Source organism: Oenanthe melanoleuca, chromosome 3 (assembly GCF_029582105.1).
Source record: "Oenanthe melanoleuca isolate GR-GAL-2019-014 chromosome 3, OMel1.0, whole genome shotgun sequence".
NCBI classification, from domain to species: domain Eukaryota; kingdom Metazoa; phylum Chordata; class Aves; order Passeriformes; family Muscicapidae; genus Oenanthe; species Oenanthe melanoleuca.
Window position 1 is genome coordinate 102,511,083 of NC_079336.1, and position 20,701 is coordinate 102,531,783.

Consider the following 20,701-nt stretch of genomic DNA (forward strand, 5'->3'; position numbering starts at 1 on the left):
ATTAAGATCCCCATTAAGAGATAAATTTTACAAACATATACTGTTTTGTATGAAACTAAAGGATTTCTGCCCCATTGCAAATCACACTAGAGATAGCTCCATTTGCTCCAAATTAGGTACGCTCGGAATGAATATTTTAATTAATTCATGATAAATAAGCCAGACACTTTCCTCGAACAGTTACTGTTTCCTTCCTCGGCAGCAGTGGGATGTGCTCACTGTGCTGTGTGTGTGTTCATGTACTTGCCCAGGCTTTGTTTTTGATTCCTGTCTCTCATTTTTTAACCTGTCCTTCAAATGATCAGTTGCAACACATGTCCTTAACCGTGGATTTCCTCGTGTTTGGCTGCTCCGACTTAGGAGAGGGGAGGGAGGAGGGGGAGAATAAACAGATTAACACACACAGACCCTTGGCAGGATGTTCTGAGAAATAAAAAGAGGGGAGAGAAGGAAGAATTCAAACATAAAAATAGAAGCCCACGTAGATTGGCCATATATGGAGTACCGGGGACTTCAGAGGGATACCCTCTTCGGACCACCCCTTTGGCGGAGGAAATCGCTGCTGCGGGAGGGCCCCTGCCCCCCTGCCCGGGCGGTTCGCCCGCAGCCGCCCCCAGCCCCCTGCCCCGACCCCGGCCGCGGGGAGGCGGCGGCGGGGCGGCTGCGGGAGGCGGCGGGGCCGGCGGAGGGAGCGGTGCGGCGGCGATGACTCAAACCCGCCCGGCCCGCTCTGCCCCCTCCCGCTCCCCCCGCCGGGGAGGGCTATTAAAAGCTGCTGACGTAGGAGCGGACGGCCATCTTTGATGAGGGCACGGCTCCCGATCCATTGAAGAAGGAGACCCGCGGAGGTCAGCAGCCTCCTGTCCTTGCCTCCCGTCCAGCTGCGGCACCGACCCACCGACCCCGCCGCGCCGCGCTCCGCCAGCCCAGGTACAGGCGGGAGACCACCGCGGGCACCGGCCCGGCAGGGGGAGGGGACGGTATTGACGATCGTGAAATGGAAAAAAAGGATGTATTTAAAGTGGGATCCGTTCGGCTGTTTTGTCTCCAGCCTCTGGGCTGCTGCGGGGTCAGAGACAGGCAGGGAGAAGGGGGCTGGAGCCAGGGGAGGCAGCCGGGCTGTGCCTCTCGGCCGTGCGGGCGGCAGAGGCCGGCGGGGAAGGGAAGGTCGGAGGAGAAGGGGAAGCAGCGCCATTCCCGGCTCGGAGCGGGGAGAAGGGTCTGCGGGCGTTCTGTGCCGCTGGGCCGGAGCGGGCTGTGCCGCCCGGGGCTCCGCATCGCCCGCGCCGCTCCGGGCTGCGGCGGAGCATCAGCACCGCGGACAGCGCCGGGCCGGGCGGGACGGGAGGGGACGCGTGTCTGTCTGTGCCGGTCCGTGCGTCCGGCTGTGTGCTCAGCACCGCGGACAGCGCCGGGCCCGCGCCGGGACCGGGGGTGCGCGGTGTCTGTGTCTGTGTGTCTGTCCGTGTCTGTGTCTGTGTGTCTGTCCGTGTCTCTGTGTCTGTCCGTGTCCGTGTCCGTGTGTCTGCCCGCGTCCGTGTCGGTGTGTCTGTGTATGTTCAGCACCGCGGCAGCGGAGGCGGCCGTGCTGCAGCGCCCCTGCGGCTCCGCGTCCCCCGCCCCGGGGCTGCCCCCCCGGACACGGGACTGGGAAGAGATTCCCGACTGGCAAGCGTCGCTGCTCCCTGATTCCAGGACAGGACCGCGGGAAAGAGCAGTTGTGGTTATGCAGCTCAGAGGGAGAAGAGGGAGAAATAAAATTTAAAAAACAAAACCCCACCAACCAACAACAACCAAAAAAGCTGATAACACCAGTTCCTGCAATTGATCGGCGCTCGGCACTTGGGCCGCTCTCGCCGGAGAGGTGTTCGTGCGAGGAAGGCGGGGGTTATATAACGCCCAGCCCCGGGTCCCCGCAGGGACCCCGGCAGCCCCCGGGGCTCCCCCGGCGCTGTGCCCCGGGCGCTGCTGTGCCGTGACTCGCCGGGGCTCGGCCCGGGCCGCCCCCCCGCCCCGCTGTCCGCGCTGCGGAGCGGTGCGGAGCCGCCGCCTTATGTAACGCGGGCTGCCCCGTCACGGCTCCTGGCCGCGGCTCCCCCGATGCCGCCGGTGTTCCCTCCGCCCGTCCTTTCCGCTTCCCGGCACCCCAGCCCCGCAAAGCTCTCGGTGCTGTTCCAAGTTGGAACTTCGCTGCTTTTTTCTGTTTTGTTTTGTTTTTCTGCGGGGCGAATAAACAAGGGGAGAAAGGGGGATTGGGCTGCGTGTCCAGACATTGCGCTGCGTAGCTGCGTCAAACCGGAGCCGCGGGATCTGCCAGATTTACGTGCTTGGCTTGAATAATTGCTGCTGGTTTCGTTCCCGGCTGAAGACGGGGGGTGGGAGGGGGAGGATAGCGGGGGGCTGGTCTGCGGTGCTGCCCGGGGGTGGCAGAGCAGCCCCTTAACCCAGACCCGTCTGCTTCTAACCCCGGCCGCAGCATCTGCAAGGACATGCCTGTCCCACACCCCCACCTTGTCCTAGCTCTGGGCATGGAGCAACTCCCCCATGGATCAGCACGGGGATGGTGAGGGGCTGCCACCGCTGTGGGTGGCATGGGAAGGGATGGAAGCATCTGGGAGATGAGTGCTCCGGTGGGTATGGCTGGGGAAGGGACTCTCTCCCAGGCCCCCAGCACATCCCAAAGAATCCAGCCTAGGAAAAAGCGGCAGTGGTTTTCCATTGCTGCTGCGTCGCGCAGAACGGGTCAGCCAGCAGGTGACCACTGAAGAGTTTGGTTCCTAGGACGGGTGCCAAAAAGATAACAGAGGTGACCAAACCAAAGATGCAGGCAAGCTGACTGGCAAAAACAAAAGCTTAAGGCTGTCTCTAAAGTCAAGAGGAGTTGCAGAAACTCAGCATGTTACAAAACCAAATGCAGCTAGATAGCAACCCTTAAATAAATGCAGCTTAACTTTCTTTCCACAGCTAACTAGAAAATGAGAGTGGCATTCCCAAGAGCTCTTGGGACCAGGCTGTGTGTCCATTGAACTCATGGGGGCAGTGAAAGAAAGAGCAGCAGAATCCAGCCAGTATGAGCCCTCAAAATACATCTAATGAGATGCAGCTCCACTTCCCAGATTTATTGCACTGGAGGTGGGAGCTGGTTTTCAGGTCAAGGGAAAGCTTTTAATTTTTCTCCCTAGGCTTTAGGTATGGCAACAAATAGCAAGATTAAAGTGCTAAGGCAAATAAAGCACGGTCTCTACCTAGGGCTTCCACTGCTTTAACTGAGAGAGGTAACGAAACAAAACACTTTTCCTGTCAGTGGGAACAACTTAAGCGATTTTTATGTCTATGTGTCACAAGGCTACAGCTGCTGCATTTGTAGCAACCCTCAGGGAGAAATAGAAAGTGTATGGCACGGTGTAGGGCTTAGTTTGCTAATAATTTCTTCTCTCAGGAACAAAGAGCAGAAACTGTTTTCCCTTTACCTTGGCTTGTTGTCACACAATTTTTTCTTGAATTTTTTCCCCAAATCTCTGTCATAACGTTTTATAACATAAGGAGGGGACTTTCATCTGTACATATTTATACCCACACACACACTCATTTCAGAGATTTCTAGGGTTCTAAGCTGGGTAAAACCACAACAGATGCAGGCTGACTTTGCAGCATTCATTTAGCAGAGTGCATTTTTCTGTCTGTGGAGTTTCATGCCCTGCTACCAGTGCAGTCACCTGTAGGCTGGGCCAGTGCCAGGCAATCTGTACCAACAGACGTGTTCAAGCATTTCAGACTCCAAAGCTCTAAGGCAGACAATATTGCTGGAGAGCTGCTGCAGGATGCACTGCTCAGGCAGATCGTGATTACCTCTAGGAAGCTGGACTTTGGAGTGGGCATAGGGCTTGTCTGTCTATTCTTGGGAATGCTGGATGTATTTTGTCAAGGCTGTAAGTTGTCAAGGAATAGTTTATTTTTTAGCTTATTATTTTTGAGCCTCCAGAGGTGTCTTTTTCCTTAGTCTCAATAAACTCTGGCTTTCTTGCCTACTGACCTTGCAGATTCAGTTTACTGCATTGTATTGCAACTAGGACTTTCTCCAAAACACACAAGTTATATTTCTAGTTCTTGTCTGTCACCCCTCTGTTACTCCCTCCACAAATGCTTAGACATGCACAAACTCCCACCAGCAAAATCTGCCTCTTATCTGATTGTGATTTTCAATATGCTGTCCCACATCCCACTGAATTTTCTAGGACTTTCCACCAAGCACAAAGACAAATCAACTGCATAGGTTCAAAATTGTTCTTTCCTGCTTTTTGATGTCCCCAAGACTGATGTTGCAATGCCCAAAACTGGATCTGAATGGCCTAGAGGAAATCTTTGAACCACTTGCCCTGCTATTTTAGAAGGAAATTTGGCTTTGCTCTTATGCCTTTCATCTTGTTCACTTGTTATTTCCTCATCACCTCATGCTCACCTACAATCCTCTTTTAATTCCTGCTAAAGATCACCAGGATGAAAGAAACACATCAGGGGCATTAGGACCCTGATGTGTCGGGTGATGAGTGTTGCCTTCTGATTTTGATTATTCCAGCAGGTCTAAATCCAAAGTCAGTTGGAGTCAAGGAAAATACTTTCCTGTACATCATTCTGTGGGACTTTTAAAAGAATATTTAGCAGTTTATGTTTTTCAAAGGGAAACAAATGCTGTGTACGTATTCTCTCTGAATTATACTGGCTGTGATTCTAAAGAGAATGTAATGTTGCATTATAACTTTTTCATTTTTTTTCTTCTGTTTTTAATTTTTTTTATTTTTAATAATAAGCCATATGGTAAATTATCTTACCCACTGAAGAAAGCTGAATTTTACTACAGGCATAGAGTGGAGAAGTGGGAAACACTAAGTAATTAATCATGCCTGTTCCTGGCCTTTTAGAGCTGAATGTTAATGATGACCAATCTGTGCTCTGTCTGCCTACTTAAGAGATTTTTTTTCTTTAGAGCTAACAGTGCTCTATTTCACTTTTAGAATGGGATTTAACTTATTATTAGGCCCCATTGTCAACTGGTGTGAACTGGCATAACTGAGCATTGTGCTACTCTACAGGCTGATAATCTTCCAAGCTGGATCTCCTCTGGTTTGTGTTTTAAACCAGAAATGGGTCTATTTGCTGAATGAGCACCTCTTCTAAAAAAAGAACTCATTTAAAATGTTGCCCTCCCAAAGCCCATCCCTATTTTTTACCGACCTGGTCTCATTGTTGCAGAGGCTCACACGGCCAGGCTGCCTCAGAAATGGTGACAGGGAGCAGTGATGAAGCAGCAGAGGAGGAATCCTGTGTGTTACGCCTCTATTTCAGGTTGGGTTCTGCTGCACTCTGCTGGTATACATAACACCAGCAGAACTTGAATGTGGTGTAAAACCCAGGGCACAGCTGAATTTTTCCTAAAGGCACAGTTGTGTGCAGAAAAAGGTCAGAAATTCCTAGATGTAGCCATTCATTTTTCTTTCAAGCTGGGAAGTAGTGTGAAGTTTTCCTGCTTCTTCCATCAAGTTTTTTAAGGCAGTATTCTTAATGGCTGAGACATTGTATTTGTAGAGTTGAAATATGAAAGAACAGAGGCAAAGCCAAGTCTCACTGTATATGTGTCTAAAGCTCAATGAGAGGAACTGTTCTTATGTGTTTTCACTATAATTATAGTTTTCCTTGTGCTTTTCATAGGACCAAGATTTTGTGCCAGCATTTACTGGTAGAATCCATGAGCAAAATGAGAGTTATCATAGACTATGGCAGAGTTAACAACTAAAATTTGTATCCTAGACATTACAAAAGGATGCCTCATGTAGCTGATTTGCAAAATTAATGCAAGATTTGCAAATTGTTCCGCAAAACCTACAAATTATCAGGGAGTTGCACATACAAGGCACTGCTGAGAGCTTGGTAGGGCATGTTTGTAATTTTGCACTGATCTCTTCCATCTCCCACATTTTCTCAGTAACATTCTCTTGCTAAAAATCTCAGCAGATTCTCTTGATAAAAATCCCAGCAAATCTCAAAGATTTTCACTGTCACTAGTTTGTCAAGGAGACTAGAAGTTTAGATTGAAAAGTAAATCTCTGATCACTTCACAGCTTGGTGTTCATCATGCTGTATTTATTTGTTATACTTACTCTCCACCCAAAGGAGAGGAATTCTGTTCCTGAATTGCAACACAGTAGTAGAAGAAGTAGTAATTGTATTTCTCCTTTCGAATAAAACAGTTATTTGGAAGATGTGCCAACCTCTCCTTTGGTTCCTTTTGCCACTCCTGGAAATTATAGCTCCCAGTGGAACTGTGCAGATGCCAATTCCTTGATCTGCCTTACATAGGTAAATATATTTCCTCCAGCTACTCTAAAAAATTTCACAAAACAAAAGTACACTTCTTCAGAGGAGCTCATCTGTCAAAATAGTGTTACCATTCACTGATTCTTTTTTTAAACAGGAACAGAAGTTTCCCATGCATATTTAAGCATTTTTTTAAAATAAAAGGTACTAAAATTAGCTTCACTATGCTTTAGATGCAAATTAAAGTTTTCTTTCTCCTCCCTGCACTAGTATTTTTTTTGTTCAGTCAGGTCCCATTCACATCCTTAGGCACCTCACCATTCACCTCGGAGGGATTTAGCCAAGCTTGCATTTCTGCAGGCATCAGGGAATTGCTGTTTGGTCCAGCCCAGAGCTGCTGCTGCTGCCTGGAGCCTCTGCACCCTGTGCATACACACAAATCTCTGCGGGCTCAGGGCTGCCTGTGCCCTGCAGTGCTGACCCCGCCAGCCACTGACATTGTTAGGAGAGAAATTTCTGTTCCCTGTTTATTGGGCACAGACATCTCACAGGGAAAATTTGCTCCTGCACAAAGTGGTAGGAAGATGCTGACAATTAATTGGACTAGAGATGTTTGGTAACATCTGAACTTCAGATATTGGGGGTTAGGGATTAAAATACCAGGACTGCACATGGAATATCTGGATTCAGGTGCAAGTATCACACATTAAATAAATGTAACCTTTGCCAAGTGCCTCAATTGCCTCCAGCCATAAAAGAGAATGCTAAGATTGAAACAACTTCCAGTTTGTAACCCTCAGCTTCAGATGTAGGACAAGTACCCCCTACCTTTGAAAAGAAATTTTTATGAATATTAGGGCATAGCAGTTTCCACTGCCTGGGGGTGGTGATCTAAACTCGATATCCATAAAATGCAGCATTCTCCCAGCAAAGGTGGCTGTCATTTACCTAGAATTTGACAGGGTGTTATCCATGATTGTTCCCTTCAGGTTAGTAAAAGGCTTGGCTGGAAGGTGCCATATAAATCCAGATTATTACTATTGCATTCATGACAGCAAGAGAAGAACACGATCTCAGACCAGAAGGTGGATGAAGCATTCATTCATTTGCTTGTGCATTACACAAGAGCAGGACTTTGGCAGAGCTCTGTGTTCCTCCAGAGCTGCACTGAGCTGCAGAGGAGAGTGGGATTGAGGGATTGAGCCCTCTCTCTACAGCAGCACTGATTCCAAGCCAGTAACACGACAGCTGAGCATACAGCCCAGGTATGCTCTGTGAATATTTGAGTATTTGCTTTTCCAGAGAGCATTCACCTGTGACACTCAAGGATGTGAAAAGCCCTCAAGAAACAAACCAAGGTATGCAAACCCAATTAAACTGGAGTTCACTGCTGACTTCCAACAGCCAGTTCTCCCCAGAGGAGCACTTGTTTTATGTTTTCAGCTGTATGGAGACAGTTACTGGTTGCAGAGCTTCCTGTGGCTTTTCTGCCATTAAAAACTTGTTCTTGGGATACAGAATTTGCAATTACTGAAAGTGTAGATCTTTTATTATACCAATGACAGAGGAAAGAGGCAGAAAGTCCAAGAGCAGCAAAGGGGTTTAAATGGGGCTGGATGAGTGCAGGAAGGGGATTATGTGGCATGGTTGGTGGTGCTCACAAGAGACTGGACTTGATAAGGCAGCGAGTCTCTTCAAGTCTGATGTTCCTAAGAGGTTTTCTTATTTAACAGAAGAAAAGAGAGAAAGAAAAAAAAAAAAAAAAAAAAAAAAGCCTGGGTGGTTCTTTGCTGTCGGTTTAGTTTATTTAGAGATGAGCACGTCAAGAGACAGTGGAAAAACCCCTGGAGGCACCAGGAATGCACTAAGTATAATTGAAAATGCTCTAGACTGCCTTTGTAATGCAACAGTAGGGCCATCTGCAGGCTTTGGATTTTCAACATTAGCAAGGCATTTTTAAATCATTGTGTTGTCTTGTTCCCTTTTTCTTAATTAACTGTTTTAAATAGTACAAAATAGGCTGCTCCTGAAGCAACTTGCAGGCTCTGAGGATCGTTTTCTAAGCCTGGTAAACAAGAACAGGTGTACACTTCTAACAGGCTGACAAATAAGAATGCAAGAGAGCTTCCAACGTCACACAAAAGGTCCCCAATTTCCAGATTAATGCCCAGGGCACTTAAGGCTACAGTATTAAGCAGGCTGATAGAGGGTAGCATGTGACAGAAGAGCTGAGCGGCATCTCTCATCCTCTGGAGGCCTCAATAGCTGTGCTGCCTTTTTTTTTCCTTGGAGTTTGGGGTGTCCTCCCATCCTACCTCAACTTCTGCAGCCTCAGCTCTCTGCTGTCATCATGTTCCCCAAATGCCCTGAGGGAAACCACCCTCTCAAGAGAAAGAGATGGAGAAAGACCACTTTCAGCCCCATGTAGGACAGGGGGTTTGGTATGGACAGACAAGGTTTTACAGGCAATGGGCCACCCAGATCACAGAGGGACAACAGGGAAAGAGTAGGAAGACAGGAACACAGTGCAGGTGGAGATGAAGAGCTAACTCTCTCTCAGCAACAAGGACTCCAGTGCTTCCTTCTCCTTTGACTGAGTTATTGAGTAAGAGGCCAGAAGATGTTGCCTATCAGTGAACTGAACTCCCTTTAAAACAGGACATCCCACAGCTTGCAGAGCTCCTCTGTCTTAACTTCTTCTACAGCAGTACAATATTCCAGCTTTGCTTTCAAGAATTGCCCACAGTGAAGAATGTGACAATACGTGTTTTTTAACTGGACAGTGAAATCCAGTACATTCTTTATTGTGGATGCAAGCATTTATCTGCAAGTTATCAAAGGGCTGTTTAGATTGTCAAGCTGCTCTGCTGCTGTCATACTGTGATTTTCTTATGGTTACCCCTATTCCTTTATGGAATAACACTTGCTTTCCCCTTTGGAGTTCATATTCTTAAGAGCTCCATTTTTTCCCAGTAAGGATCCCATATTTCTGTCCTTCCCTTCCCTGCAGAAAGCCTTTACTTGCACCTAGAAGTTTACTCACAAACTTTTGGCAGGTGAAGAGGTAAGACACTGATTCAAAGGCCAGGGCAGACTCCATGATACTGGAAATTAGATGTTCAAGTATAGAATGTGAGACTCCAAAGCTGTTTAAATATTTCAATTTCTTTACCTTCTTTTTTGTATTCTGTTTTTGCGGTGACATTTCCAAGAAATGTGTTGTACACTCAGCTGTTCTCCAGACAGAGTTCTTCCATTCATGCCTGCAGTGAGAATCTGTTTCTCAAAACAATCAACTTCCTGCAGCAGGCAAGTCAGAGATCTTTCAAAATTTAACCAGACTCTCCAGTATTGTCAAACACAGTAGGCCAGTTCCTGGGCTTAGAAGAGTTACTTTATCTCAACCAAAAAATGATCTGCTGTACCTATAAGGATGAAGAAGAGGACAAGAGGATAAAAACCAGAAAGAATGACTAGGAGAAGGAAAAAAAACCCAACAAAGCACAAACTCAAACACAAAAGAAAAGACAAAGGCCAGCAGACTGAAGAGAAAGGACAAGATGGGCTTTTTGTTTAATACTCTTTCTTGCTGTTCTTTCCCTATGAGCACACCAGTAACAATTACCTAGACTTAAAAAGTAAACATCAGTCCTCAAGTTTTTTTGATAGAGTAATTTTAAAGGTGTCCTGAAGTGTTAGATTATAAAATACTCTCACTCCTGGTGCCCAGTCTGCATCCCTTTAGCAGCCACATCCATCTTTGCATTTCACAATGCAGAGGGGGTGAAGAGATGCATCCTTACTCCTAATCTCAGTCTTATAGGCACACACAGACAGCAGGATGGCAGGATTTGTGAGCAGTGTCCACTTGGTGTTTCAGAGACAAATAGCACAGCAAAAGGATAATGACTGCTACCCACTCACTGCAGTGTTGGAGATATGCACTTGCTCTGCAGCACTTACATTGAAAATAAAAACAAACCAGTGTTTTTGATATCACAAGGCAGAGCCCAGACATTTTTCCTTTTGCTAGAAAGCCTAAAAAAGGCCCTCTTTTCAAGTGTGTTAGAAATAGAAGCCTGTTTCTGAAGAGACATGAAGTTATCAGTGCAAATTAGTAGTGCCAGATGGGGGGTTAAATTACTGCCTCACAGCTGAAGACATGCAAGTGAATGGAAGTGGTAGACTATAAAAAAGGGATCATCAGAAGTGATGAGATCTCACTGCGAGGTGGGATTTGTGAGCATCATGCCTGTGCTTGTAAGCAGTTGCTCAGATGAATGGTTTTATGGGCTGGAGTGGGGGGGAGAAGGGAACAAAGTCATGGTCATTTTGGAGATAATGTCTCATAGTGATGATTTTACTGCTTTGTTTGGGACAAGCTGTCCAGCAGGACAATTGAGTATCATGGAGCTTGGTCTCCTGAGCTGGCACACAGGAGACATGGAGCTCACCAGAGCAATCAGAGCAATGTGGTTGTGTTTGGCCAAACACACTGGGTTCATCTGGCAAGGTTTTGGGGGGGATATAATGAGCAAATGCTGTGAGAAGCTTCCAGAAACCTCCCCAGTGCCAGCTGGCTCCAAGATGGACCCGCTGCTGGCCAAGGCTGAGCCTGTGAGCGATGGTGGCAGCGCCTCTGGGATAACAGATTAAAAAAGAGGGGAAAAACCTGCACAAGAGCAACTGCAGCCAGAGAGAAGTGAGAAAATGTAGGAGGAACACTCTGCAGACACCAAGGCCAGTGAAGGAGTGGGAGGAGGTGCTCCAGGTGCTGGAACAGAGATTGCCCCGCTGCCTGGGGTGTGCACCATGGTGAGCCAGCCCATGGAGGTCCACAGGGCAGCAGAGATCCACCTGCAGCCCATGGAGGAGACCCGTGCCAGAGCAGGGGGATGCCCTTGGAGGCTGTGACCTCATGGGAAGCTCACACTGGAGCAGACTCCTGGCAGGACCTGTGGACCCTGGGAGAGAGGATCCTGCTGGAGCAGGTTTGCTGGCAGGACTTGTGATCCTATTGAGGAACTCACACTGGAGCAGCCTGTTCCTGAGGGATTGCACTCTATGGGATGGTCCCATGCTGGAGCAGCCTGCTCCTGAAGGATTGCACCCTGTGGAAGGGGCCCATGCTGGAGTAGCTCAGGAAGAACTGCAGCCCATGGGAAGGACCCAGTTGCAGAATTTAATGGAGGACTGTCTCCCATGGGAGCCCTGCTGGTTCACATGAAGAGTGTGAGGATTCTCCCCCTGAGGAGGAATGAGCAGCAGAGTCAATGTGTGATGAACTGACTGTAGTCCTGCTGGAGGGATAAAGTAGAGAACCAGGAGTAAAGTTGAGCTGAGGAAGGAGGGAGGGGTGGGGGGATGGTGTTCTAAGATTTGGGTTTATTTCTCATTGTCCTATTCTGATTTGATTGGTAATAAATGCCATAACTTTCCCCAGGTTGGGTCTGTTTCACCTATGAGAGAAACAGCTGCATCACCTCCCTGTCCTTATCTTGACCTACAAGCCTTTTGCTACATTTTCTCATCCCTGTCCTGTGGAGGTTGTGGCTTTGGTGGGCACCTGGCATCCAGCCAGAGCCAACCCATCACAGGCTGATGAGGTGGGTCAGCACTAATTGAGTCAGCTTCCAGAGCAACGGGGAGCTTTGTCAGGAATACTCCAGGTTTAAGGGTGCTGTTAGTGAAAGAATGGCAGTTCTTACATTAAGAGAGCAGCCCTTTAACGTAGGTATTTCTCAAAACATTTCAGTGGAAGAGGAAGATCTGTTTGGCCATAATTAAGCCCTTTTAAACTCTCTGGACACAGTAACAAAAGAGCCTGTCCACGTTTGTCTGGAGTACAAACACTTCAATAATGCATTGCACAGAGGACAAACGGTGGAGCTGCTCCTCCTTCCCACTGGAAGTGCAGTGTGCAACTGGAGCACACAGTGCACAACAGAGGCTACACAAAAACCAGCAGCACCACCCCTCCCTGAATCTCAGAGCTAACAGTGACTTAATTCTGACTGAGAAACTCGGCAGAAAGTTACATATATACAAACATACTGTGGTTTGTACAAGGCAGGAATGCATTGTATTGTACAAAACCCTGAATCAGTTGAGCATAATAGGTATTTTGCTGTGAGTCACCATCTGTCTAAAGCAGAACGTGGTCAGCACTGCAGAGTAGAACTGACTCACCTCTACTGGATCTGTTCTTTAAGCCCAAAACAGAGGCAAGGCTGAGGAAAGTGGCTCATCAGCACCTCAGCCATCACGTGGCTGAGAAACGCTCAAGGTATGACGCACTTGAAGAAATCAGAGAGCAATTTGCAGCAAACTAATTATATAGTGAAATCCCCATCATTTTCTGTGTTCCAGGAATGCTCGCCACGGATTTTGATTTTCCTTGGCTTCCTCTTCATCTGAAATGATTTGATGACGTTTTTTTCAGAAAAAAAATCTGTGGGTCTTCAGACTGCTCACTTCACACATTTGAGGCTCTACTTGTACTGCATTCCTTCCATGTTGTCCCAAAGGTTTCCTGCTCCCTTACTGAGTGTGCAAGGGCTGCAGATATGGGAAGGTGTGGGAACAGTGAAAAACTTGTTTTTCAAATTCAGAATTTGCTCTCTATGAATATTCCTAATTAAATATTTCAAAAAAGGCTATTTTGGCGAGCATTTTTGTTTTGTAATTTCATCCACAAGATTTTTGACAGAAATCTTAACAGAGGCATGTGAAATAACTTTGTTTTGTGGCTATTAAAATGCAGAATTGCAGCTGGATGTGTGCTGGTCCCATTTCCCCAGCTGAGCTATCACGTTCACCTCTGCAGAAATAGAAACTGTCGCAGCAACAGTCACAAGAGATGCAGCCCTCAGAGAATCACACTGAGCAAAGACAAATATCTAGGACAGTGATTTAGCTTGTCTGGATTAAAATGTTCCTCATAGATGCTTTAGTGTTGCTAAAAGTCATCCTAAAGGAAGATGACAGGCTGTTCAGGCCTGCCACAAGTAACACAGAGGAACAAATAGTTATTGCAGGAAGGCTAGCACAGTATTACTCATGGAAAATTCTAAAGAAGTTCCTGGGAATGCTGGAATAAGAATGTTCGACCTGAATTTCAGAAAATCCCTTTCTGTGCTATCATATGTTAGAGTATGGGGAAAAGCCATTAAACTGGCTTTGAACCAGTGATGTATAAAAAGGTTTTGTTCTGGGTGACAGCCTCATTTTCACAAACTCATGGTCACTCTGAGATGAGACATAGCAAACAAGATGCAGGAGATCAAAAAAGTGTCCATCTCAGGACAGGAGTGGGTTATTTGGAGTTGAGATAGAGACGTGATTATTTAAAGATTTTTAGCAGAACTGCCAGGACCTGTCTTTCTTCAAAGGAAGACAAATGCATGTGGACTTGTGAGGGTCAGCAGCAATCTGGCATTCTTTGGGCAAATGATACACGCTGCAGGACTGCCAAATACAGATGGACTAAAGGGAAATGTCCAGATGTAACTGCAGATGTCATAGGAAATTAAGCCGCTCACTTGTGCTTGTGATTCAAGAAGTTCCATTTCTAGGTCAGATGACAGCTTAGTTGGCCATTACTGCAAACATCTCTGACTTTTCTTGAAGTTTTCTGCCTAGAACCCATAAAAAAAGCAAAGGATGAGTGCCCTTTTTATGGGAAGCACATTGTAGAGCCATGTGAAGAATTAACTTTATGAAGGTTAACAATGGACTAAGGAAGTCAGTTGTTAAAGGATGAGGTTCTTCAGTACTCAATAAAAAAAGATACATTGACAAAAAGAGCAAATATTTGTTGTCACAGTGAAAGCCAATATTGCCAGTTTTGCATACGTAAAAATGTAAATATTTGTTCTGGTAAACACAAATATTATTGTTTGTGATCAATTAGGGTTTTGACTAAACTGCCAGTAAAGTTTATTTATCTGCTCTGTTGTAGTGTCCTGTTGAATGATGTCAAGGCATAGTTGTAAAATATGTGTCACTGAGAGATTAATTGTTTGTTTAATAAATCAGACCAGCAAAGAATATGGAAATACTGTTTAATCAATGCTGTTGAAATGAATTTGTTTCAGAATTCAACCACCTCACTCTGGATAAGTGTCTCCATTTCTGCTTAAACTAATCAGTATTTCTGACATGAGGACATTTCAATTATATGGTAAAATCCAAAAGCTGCAAATGCAAAATGTTGGGGGAAATTTAGTTTTTTAGATTAGAAATGTTATGCATTTTGTACCTATTCCAATTCCTGAGAGAACAGTCCTTCCCTCCAGAAGTAACATAACCTATTGCCTCTGTTTTAGTAGCTGGCTGTCTAAATGTGTGTGCAGAATGTGTGACAAGGTAGTCAGATCCCCAGGCAGTGAAAACAGAACTTTCATTTGCTGGAGGAAAGAAAAGGAATCATTTCTGTCAAAGCTTTGAAAAAGATGACAGTAATTTTTAGAAATAAATACTTAATTTTTTTTTTTTTCATTTTCTGCAAAGCTTCCATTTACGTAAGAAATGAAGAGTTTTAATCTTCTTAGTAAGCGTTTTGCTCGTTATTTGATTAGTTTATAAAATCAGTATATTGCACATTTCCAATGAAATGGGAAACTTTTTCCTGTTTCTTTGCTTGTGTCAGTCTCTCTGTCTGGCATGAGCCTCGTTCAGCTCCTGCCAAAGAGTCTCTGCTGATGAATGACATTTGTTCTATTGTTTAGTCCCAAACCCCCTAACACATTTACACTGATTATAGACTTCAGAGCCAAGAAATACTGACACACAATCAGAACTGGGGAGAGAAGGGGACAAAGTTTTTTTGTTTATGCTTTGAAGAAGATAAAAAAGCCTTCCCAGCCTCATAACTTTGGTGACAGAAATGTAATGGAAGTGGGAAATGTTTATGTCTCATTTTTGGATGAGATGAAGCAGACGAAGAGCAGTTTGGGCTTCTCATGGCCCAGCCATTTCTGGAGATGTTGCATCAGATGTCTGGGATAATATGGAAGCTGTGGCTGGCAGCTTGTGATGCAGGTTCCTGTCTCTTCTGGAAATAGCATTAAACAAAATATATGGCCTTGAAATCTATGTTGTTTGGAATAGCAAGTGCTGTGCCATGGGGCAGAAAGAAGGATCTCTTTTAAATCAACAATTGGATGGAGAAATAATATTTTAATACTGGTGTCCTACTGAATTCTTTATTTTTACCAGAGCATACACATGTGATGGATCCCTTGTGATACTCTCTGGGCACCTTCTCAAATCTCAGGCTCTACAAAATTGCCCACCAAAACAGCTGGAAAAGCTGAACACAATTGTCCTTTCCCTGGCTTTGCCCACCCTCTGTACCTCTTCTGCTTGTGGGCCTTGGAGTTTATAAAAAGAAAACCAGGTGATGGGAGCTGCTGTTCCTTAGTGGCCCTGGATGGGGTCACCAAGGGCCTAGGAATACCTGTTATCCTGGGCAGCTGCTGGGAGGTGACTCTGGGGACACATGGAAGGCTCATATTCTGGGATCACCTTCTGTCTAATTTTTGATTTGGTCATGTTTTAAAGGCTGCCCTGACCCTGGGGGTGGATGACCACTGAGGGGGAGAGGACAGGTGTCCAATGTCATTCCTGGGTCTCCATGAGCAGCTGCTGATGCCATGAATCTCTGGTGCTTTGCCCACAGACCTTCAGTGTGTGACTCCCTCTACTCCTCAGTGGTTATGGCCTTCATGTCCAAAGGATCAGGGAAATCCCAGTGGTGGGAATGCAAGGGAGGGGGAGAGTGCACCTAGCAACTCATCATTTCTCATTTTGAATGAGAATAAGCAACACAAGACTGTGTTATTGGTTTTGGATTTTTGAATGTGGCAACTTTTTGGGCAGGGAGCTGTAAAGTCTCTATGAACCATTTCAGGAGCCAGGCTGTCCTGACAGGCCATCCTCACATCTCACCAGTGCTGCCTCTGCTAGCCACGGGCAAGAGCTAATCAGCAGGGGAAGGAAGGAGCCTTCCCAGCAGCCCAAACATGGCACATGCCTTACCTAGTCAGGCTTCACTGCCTCCACGACATTAATTTGCTCCTGACCTAACGCTCCCAGCGCTGCAGTTCAACGTGTTTATTAATTCTAGGAACGAGCTTTCAGATGAATTTTATTATTGCACTGAGACACAACGGGGTGAAGATATGTGGGTTCTATTCCATTTTCTGTATCTGTGCCATAAAATGTTGCATTTGTGCTGCCTGTATTATTTGTGAGCTTGTAGTAGTGCTTAGCTTAAGGCCTATTGAAATGTCCTGGCAATAAAATAGCCTTATTAAGCTTTGGGGTAGGTTTTTAAATTCTTATTCATTTTTTCAAGTCAGAGGAGGTTGAAGCAGCAAGGCTTGCCTAAGAGCTAGGATCCCTATGAAAAGTTTCACTAACCTGGTTCTGACACATAAAACTACAGGGAGAAATTTCCTAGTGGATGATCACCCCTGACATTCATCAACTTCTAACAGGATTCATGGGTTGCTCTATTGTTTTTCATCTCAAGGAATCTGACATATTCCTCAGAAGGAGGTGACACAGGTTATTATGGAAACAGGTGCCTGGACTGAGTGGACTCATTTTGGGATGTAGAATAGGAAGTGCCATATTTCAGTAGCAGAGAAATTTCTTCTACTTGATATTGACCAGCAGGGGAAAGCTCTGCTTTCAAAGAACGATTCTTAAATATGAATAAATATTGACTTTTCATTACGAATAAATACGTGCAATCAGACAAGTTAGTCAATATGAGCTACTTTGAAATTAGCTTATGAGCTAAACTTTGCTGCCCCTGAGTTCATAAAGAACATTCTATTGCTTCAGTACAAGAGAGATTAATGCCCCTGAGAAAGACTGTGCAGTTTTCTTTCTCACCTTTGCCTGACAGGAAGCAGAATTTTTATGTTTTGTTAAAGAGAGTGAACTGTTCCAGGCTCTTAGGCCAAGTCCTCAGAAAAGACAGATTTTAAATCATTCCCTCAATGAACTTAGCACTAGTTTAGCTCACCCAGCCCAAGCCACTCCACTGCTTTTCAGTGGTGAAGAAAAAGGCATTCAGAGCCCTTCCTCACAAGATGGTGTTTTTTTCCCTTAAATGCAGAATTAATCTAAAATTAATTTCTCACATTTGCCAGTTTCAGCTACAGCTCCAGTTATTTCCATATGCCAGGACAAAGTTTTAAATCAGGATCTGTATTTTGGGGTTCCTGAAATTTAGATGGGAGCTAAAATTGCTTCCCAGACTGCTGGCTGCTGTCCACTGGGCACTGATGATAGTTTGTGCTCACCCAGGGCTTGTCTGGAGTTTCAGACAGTGATTACCCTTAATGTCTAATGAAACCTGAGGAATTAATTAGTCTTTTTCGTGACTCTGCTATCCTGAATTACTTAACCTGGATTCAAGGCAGCCTCATGGAGAGGAATGGGGAATAAAGGAAAAAGGGATGGAAATAGATAATCTGTCAGCTTGTTGTCATGCATCCTTCACCTGGGGTTGAACAAATGCAGGGCAGAGCACAAAGCCTCGCCAAAAACTGCACTTCTCCCTCCTCCTGAGGGTGCCAAAGCTGATCCCTCTCTCACCCAGCACCCCAGGGAGCTGTGCTGGAGCCTGGTTGAGCAGGGCTCAGCGCTGGATCCTGCAGCAGATTGCACACACTGCAGCAGCTGACAGCAAATCCCTGAGGCAGAGGCTTCAGAGCATCAAACAGCAGGATACACACTGCAGCATTCCCCCCTGCTCCACTCCTGCTGGAATTTAACACCCAGCAATCCTCCTCCTCAGCATCCTCACTGCAACCTTGGAAGGAGCACTGGCAGCAGCAGCTCACTGCAGAGACTGCAGTGCCCTCTGGTCTGCAGGAGCTGGGGATGGTGCAGAGAGGCAAAGGAGGATTTCTGGGTCTGGTTACAAGTGGTGGCAAAGGGGGAAAGGAATCCCACTGCTGCTGGAGCAAAAGAACCCAGTGAGGACAGGCAGGAGCTGCAGAAAACATGAGGGCTCACAGCGTCCCTCTGAGGAGAGGAGCGCTCCTTTCTCTCTGGCAGCCACCCAGGCCCAAAGTGTCATAAACCCACAAAATGGATTATTTTTCTTTAAAAATAGCCCATCATCCCCCACGGGCTCCTTAAATAAATCTCTTGCCCCCGTTTTCTCCTTCTCAAGGTCACCTGGAAGCGCAGCCCTCACTACAGCACTGCTATTTCAGCAGTGAGCCCCAGGCTGTGGCCACAGATGTGCTTCCTGACTTTGCCCATCACACTCTGCATCTGGGCTAAGCCTGGGAAGTTTTTGGACAGCAGTTTGGCTGTCAGTCACAGGGCTCCGAGCTTTCAAGAGCTGAAGTACAGTTACAAAGATTTCTTAAGCCATTAACTGATGTAAGTGACATAAATATTCCCCTTTTCCCTCAACAATGGGTGAGTTTTTTTTATTTGCTTGAACAAGGGACTTTTAGTCTACCAGATGGGTCCAGGCTGGATGTCCTCGAGAGCTGCTCCTTAGATGAATTTTCAAAGCTTACAAGGGTAACTTCATTTAAATCTGTGGCCTTCAATCTACCCTTGGGTGAAGTGTGAAGACAGCAGCTGCACTCCAATATTTCTTATACCACATGGATTTTCTGCTTCAGGAAGGAAGGCATCATCTCCCTCTCTTTATTCACTTATTGAAAAATATTGTCAGCATGGTGAAAGCAGTTCAGTCTGAAATATCTGAAATTGGCAATGTTGCTTACAGAAAACAAATTCTGTTTGAGACACAGAATTGTTCCCACATTATTCTTAGGTCAAGAATGAAGAACCATAGGTTCTTTAGGAATTTAAATGACATAAAATACACAAGCAAACAATGATTGCTTTAGATTTAAATTGGATTACATTCAAATGAAGTTCATGACCCATCCTGCTGTCTTTACTTACAGGAGTAGTATTTATAAATATATAGTAAGGCACGTCAATATTCTTGATTGGAACTTATTTTACTAACAAATTACTTCATTAGCAAGTATTGTTCTTGTCTTCAAAATGTTTCCATTTCTAAAATTCCTCATACATTTGCAGGAGGGGTAGGAGTGATGGGAAAGCTTTCTAAAACTAAAACCAGCTGAAAAAAATAAAAGGATTTTGGCTTATACTGAAAGATTGGAGCTCTTTTACCCAAACCTGAAAAGATGGCTCTCAGCTGGCAGGTCTCAGAGGAGAGATACATTTACTGTTCCTTGCACCTTTGGGTGCACCATGTGCTTGAGACCCCTCACCTTGAACACTGGCTGCTTGGCCACTTAGAAATGTAAAAACACCTTGTGGGGTATTTTCTAATGCCTGATCTCACAAGCTTCACAGCATGCCAACCCCTAACTCCCCACTGGGGACATCTCCAGAAGCCACCTACCACTGCTGAACACATCTTTTGGGAAGATGTCTCTCCTGTTCAAACATTTCATCTGTATCATGGGCTGTGCAGGGCCAGGTTGGGCTGTGCCCTGTGCTCCCTGTCCCACTGAGAGCCCTGGTGCCTCTTGCTCCCAGCCTGGCTGAGTCATCCCTGTTGAAGGTCACCTGTCCTCTGAACAAGCTGTGCTCTCCTATAGAGGGCTGGAAAAGCAACTGATACCCAGAAACTCCCTGGATTTATGCTCAGGGGAATGAATGCAGATGTGTCTAAATAAATGAGAGTCTTGCAAAGGTGGGGAGGTTGGAAGGCAAATCCTTTTTCTGATGCAAACCAAGCACTGTTTTAATGTTGAGAAGAATCAGATTGTCTGTCACTGTTCATCCACTGCAAGGAATAATTTATTCCTTCATGTTGGCATGCCTTTTTATAAAGCCTCTGGTGTTAAAGACCCAAAGTCACCTCATATGGGTCCCAGGAAAGGCAGAAAAAGGTTTAGGGATTTAAATGAAAATAGAATTGGAGCTTTCATTGCCAGGCAGTAAGGCAAAATCCCTGTGCCCTCAGCTGCGTGCACACTCTGCTTGAAATGTGGAGCTGTAGGATATTGACAGCAGAGCTGTGGGAATATCCAGGCAGAGTTCTGGGAAAATCCTCTATTTGCTGAATTCTGTGACTTGCTTTTGACCAGACAATGATTGCTGTCAAATGTCAGCTATTAATTTTTTTCACTGAGTTTATTCTTGCTGTTTCTGCTGTTAGTATGTGAATTGCTCTTGTCCTATCTCACTGCTGTAGTTCATCATCCAGCAGCTGAGTGAGGGGGTTGGTTTTGTTTCAACATGTGCTAGAGCCAAAGAAACCTCTTGGCCATGTTATGTGTGGACCTTCACATTTGATCATCAATCTCTGCAGCTCCAGATGTGCTTTTATGTCTTAGATGGATATAAGGCAGCCTGGTATTCT

The 20,701-nt window shown here is 45.7% G+C and overlaps 1 protein-coding gene across 2 annotated transcripts in view; it reads left to right on the forward strand.

The window, feature by feature from the left end:
* The first annotated feature begins 656 nt into the window (after positions 1-656).
* Positions 657-20,701, forward strand: part of SNAP25 (synaptosome associated protein 25) — a 61,457-nt gene continuing 41,412 nt past the window's right edge. Inside the window, exon 1 of one of the 2 annotated variants that reach the window (XM_056486211.1) lies at positions 657-930. The gene's annotated coding sequence lies outside the window, so the exon portion shown is untranslated. The remainder of the gene's footprint in view (positions 931-20,701) is intronic. The other variant, XM_056486212.1, reaches the window with a different exon arrangement.